A 4991-nucleotide genomic window follows, 5' to 3' on the forward strand; every position below is an offset into this window, starting at 1 on the left:
CTAGGTGGCAGAGAAGATCTTTACATTCTCGGAGGTCGTGAATGAGGACGGTTTTGCCGTTTAGGTCAACGATGAGCTTGAAAGGAAATCCCCAACTGATTTTTCAGTCGCGAAGAGTTTTGGTTAGGTCCTGAAATTCTCTTTGTCAGAGGGGAGAGGTCCTGATAAATTTGGAGTTTGACGGAATCAAAAAGGATGTGGGGTTTACCCCTGGTAGAGGCCAGGATCAGCTCTTTGTCTTTGAAGGTGAGGAATCGTATAACGTCGTCACGGGGTGGTTCTTTGTCTTTGGGCTTGGGTCGGAGGGCGCGATGCGCCCTTTCTAGAGGTAATGACCGTGAGTCGATATCGGGGACCAGGAAAGAAAACAGATTGCCCAGGTAATTTTCCAGGGCATCAGGGACAATTGTCTCTGGGATGTTACGGATGCGGATTATTTCTGTGTTCTCTGTTTTCAAGATCTTCGTTTTTAGTGCGGAGATCGGAGAGCTCGGTAATTATATGATCCAGATCCCTGCCAGTATTGTTTAGGGCTTTCTGAAAGCTATCTTGGCGGGCTACAATTTTTGTCGTTCTGGCAGCTAGGGTTGAGATTTGATAGAGGCGACTGCTTTATCGGGCTTGGATTCAAGAGAGTCTTTAAATTCGGTGATGAGGGAGCGGAGAGCCATGATGTCCTCCCTGGTGGACAGGACAGGGGATGGGGTGTTGTCCTTTTCCATAGTAGTTAGAGAGGGGGAACTGGGACCCCTTTGCTGGGACTTTCCTCTAGTGAAGTGCTGTGAAATATCGCCTCCTTTTTGTTTAGGAGTTTTGGTGGAGGACTTCTGCATGTGTGTGAGTCTCAGGGAAGACGATGTCCAAGAGGATTATTTTAAAGGTAGGGAGTGAACAGATCAATAGAAAATAAACATTTGATAAAAATAATGATGCTGATGATGGGTGGAGCCAAAATTTGCTTAGAACCGGGGTGGGGCACCCAAGGGACGCAGGGTCCTGTGTTCAGTGTGGCATTATGGATGGAGCGTAATATCTTCGAGGGGAGGGGGGAGGCTGTGAAAGAGGTGGTTGGTGAGGGGGACTCAGGAAGCTCCGGGCCCGTACCAGCGCACAGCCACAGCGCCCCAAGACTAATCCCTGGGAGTGGTAGATCCACTGTAAATCGGAGTGAGGGGGGACGATATTGGGTGTGGGTAAAGGGTACAGTTGTGATTGTCAAATAGCATTCAATAGTAGGTTGGGGTTTGCAGCTTATACAGACCGTGATAGTCAGAACCTCTGATGCTGTATCCTGAGAGAGGTAGGTTGCCACTTCTTGTTGGACTAGGTTCCAGGCTGCGGCAGTGAAGGCCTTTGTGCCCTGGGGAAGGCGGCTGTCACCGCCCTCCAAGGTCCTGGGACCACAGAGCCCCCTCAGCAGCAAGCAGCCCTCTGCCAAAGTGGGGTAGGGCTTTGTAATGTCCAGCAGCAGGGCAGGGAGACTGGGGTGGCGCTCCAGGAGGTTAGTGAGCAAGGTAGGCCGGGTGTAAGGAGGGATGACCCTGGGTGGGTTATGTTGTTAAATTGAGCCAGGGGCTTCAGGTCTGCTGTGGGCCGCAGTTGCCAGGATGCAGTGGGGGTAGAGGGGGTCTGGAGAGCGGGGGAGGGAACAGGCAGGTGCGGCTAAATTTAGCCCGCGGCTTCAGAGAAGTGGTAGGCCACGGACGCCGGAGGCAGCGGGGAACTCACCAGAGGTGCACTGCTGTTAGGAGCAGGTGAGGAGAGGCTGCGCGTGTTTGGTGCCGGTCTTTGGGGTCCCTTAGGATGGGCTGGGGGACCCGATTTAGTGGGAGCTCCGGGAAAGCACCTCCGTCCTCGGCTGCAGTTAGCTCTGCCTCCTTCCATGGGATATATAAAATAAACCATTTTTTTTAAAAAGGTAATAGGATGTAACTAGGTTAGGAATAATAATATTAAAGAATGTTAAATATCAACACTGGGGAAATCTGTGTTCCCAGCTTTGACCTTGGTGGGCCAGTGGGGGGTGCTGTATACTGGAAGCTTGGAGCTTTTATGAATTGGAATGACATACAGTAGAGAGGACTGATGGGACATAAGGGATCAGCTTGGACAGAGTGTTGATACCAGGAACAGGGGCGCGGGGTGTAACCCACCAGTGGTTTTTGCCAGGGAGCCCCGAAAGGAGCTTTGGACTGCTGCACCCAATGAGCAGGTTGCAGCCCCCTGCTCTGGTCCCCTGAACATAGCTGACTGTGACTGATGATCTGTCTGCACTGGTAATTAATGGTGTATTTATCGGTCTGGGAACTGATGGTAACAGGTTTAGCTTGAATGCTGATGGTAAAAGAAGTCGGTCTGGGAACCGAAGGGAGACATCTGGCTTGGGAGACAGGTGGGTAAATTGGCCTAGGAGCCAATGAGGAAGACTATTGGTAAGAAAACCAATGCTGGGGTTCTTAGGCCAGGTAGCCGGGAGTTATGTTTGCGGTCTAGAGAACGATGTTTGGTTTTGATGGACTAGATCTGATGGCGCAACCGATGGTCATACCTGGAAGCCGATGGTAGGCATTTGGCCTAAAAGCCAATGGTTACCTCTGCTGTGAGAAACCTGGGCTGACAACAGGTTTTTCAGGTGAAATGTTGGAGATAAAATACAGCAGAAGGAATCTGATAGGTGGAGAGTTAACCAGGGAACTAGATAGCAGCAGCAGGACACAGGTAATGCTTGAACAGGGATTGCCTGGAGCCTTGGGCAAAGGCTCTGGAGAGTATTACAGGGAAAAAAATAGTTGTTCAAGGCAAGTTGGGATTCTGTGAGCCTTGCTTATATACCCCCATGCTCGCATGTGATTGGCTTGAAGTCACATCATCAATTAAACCAAGGTGGGAACAGAGGACAACCTTTGGAAATCCTGGACTTTGGCCGCAGATGGAGCTGGCAGTGGGACTGCATCGCAGGATGAACCAGCGTACCGGTGTGTCATGCACCGCGATTCCTGACAGTTAAAAAAAAGATGTGTGATTAGTAAAACCACATGGTGAGCAGTTAGCAGCAGGGTCGCCTACCCTCCCAGAATGGCCGGGAGGGTTTCGAAAAAGCCCAAGCCTCCCGGATTGTTCCACGTCCCCCCCTTGTTGGGATTTTGAACGCCAGGATTCCGACCACCGGGATTTCGTATGTATTCCCTCTAGAGTTAGGTTCTCACTTGTTTGGTTGTTCCTGGTGGTCATCAAGCAGATGATACGTGTCTGCCAGTGGCGGGGGGTGACTACAGAGGTGCAGCGGACGGAGGGACAGGCGGACAGACCCTGAACACCCCTGATTATGGCCACACTGAATGAGTGCGTAAACCCTCTGATCGTTTACGCAATCGTTCTGTGTGTGGCCATGATGAGTGTTCTGCATTTCAAAGGAAATTGGACAGATATGGCTGGCAGCGACTGGGTGCAGGGGGAGCAGCGGGCCCCGAAAGCAGCTTGGGTCCCATAGCAGCTGCACCCCTGTTAGTTACGGCACTGCCGCCACCTAATCCTAAACCCCACCCCCCATCCTGAAACCTATCCCTAACCTTCCCCTCCCCTCCACAGCCTAACCATAATGGTGCCCATACACGGTGAGATTATCACACACCTCCCAACTTCTGCGAAGGCGGGACGGTGTGCGCACCGGAGGCGATTTTGGGGGCGTGGCCTGCCGAAAAGGGGGCGTGGCTTATAATCGAGACGCTGTTGCAAGGCCACGCACCAGTTTTTCGCCGCGGTGGGGGCATGCCCAGCAGCTCTGTGAGCTGCTGGCCAGCCCCCAGCCCCTCTGCCTGCAAGAATAGACGCTGTGCGCATGCTTACAGCATCTATTCACGGACTACAGGGGGGGACTCCCAACTGCCCCCCCCCCCCCCGCCGCGGGATACTGCCATCGGCAGGAGGGACTCGGGAATGTCCCAAAATATCGGGACGTTCCCGCGATAAGCGGGACAGTTGGGAGGTATGATCACATGCCATTTGATCTTTTTTAGTTCAAATTGCACTGTTTAGTTTCCCTTGTGATGCTATGCGTGCTTCCATATTGTCACTGTCGCAAGGCAAAATAGTATGTGCATGCAGGTATTTTTGTACTACATTGCATGCTATTGTACTCCATACTATTGAGTAGGGATGGCCATCGATGGCAATTCTGCAACAGGCCATCGATAGTGCTAAACTATGCAATGGATGACATCGATATTTTTACATATCGATGGTCATCCATTGTGTTTGATTGATTGGCCTATGGGCCAATTAAAACACGGGGGCAGGGCTTCGTGGGTGTCAGGGGGCGGAGCTATGCTCCGTGTCCCGGCCCTTTGAAATAAAAAAAAAAGCAAAACATTGTTTTGCTGTTCCATCGATGGAGGGAAACCATCTGGTTCTCCCCCATCGATGGCAAAAGTATTTGACATCGGCCATGAACCATCGATGATTTCAACTCATCGATGGTCGATGGCCATCCCTACTATTGAGGTGTAATCAAAATCTGGTGTAGTTATATTCACATAGCACACATCTCACTGTGGGACTGATGTATTAAGCCTTAACGAGATAAATGCAAGGGTGATAAAGAGAGATAAACGTCCAGCCAATCACATCGTAACTGCCATGTTACAGGCTGTGGTTGAAAAAAGCCAGTAAGGAACTGATTGGCTGGATGTTTATCTATCTTTATCACCCTCGCATTTATCTCTTTTTAAGGCTCAATACATCTGCTCCATTGTGTGGCCACTTCCCCGAGTCACCGACCTTAAATACTGTTACTATTGTCACTGTGACAGGTGCACTGTCAGGTATAGACACTCCTTTAGTATTTGGGTGGGGTCACATGACCACGCCGCGCTCACCACCTGACCGAAGAGGTAAATCACGTGACACCCGTTGTTAGGGACACGCGTTAATGTCCGGGTCTTTTCGTAACAACAACAAGTACAGACAGACACGCCCTCCTTCTTTCGCCTGCC

This window comes from Crinia signifera, chromosome 6 (assembly GCF_055691185.1).
Source record: "Crinia signifera chromosome 6, ASM5569118v1, whole genome shotgun sequence".
NCBI lineage: Eukaryota > Metazoa > Chordata > Amphibia > Anura > Myobatrachidae > Crinia > Crinia signifera.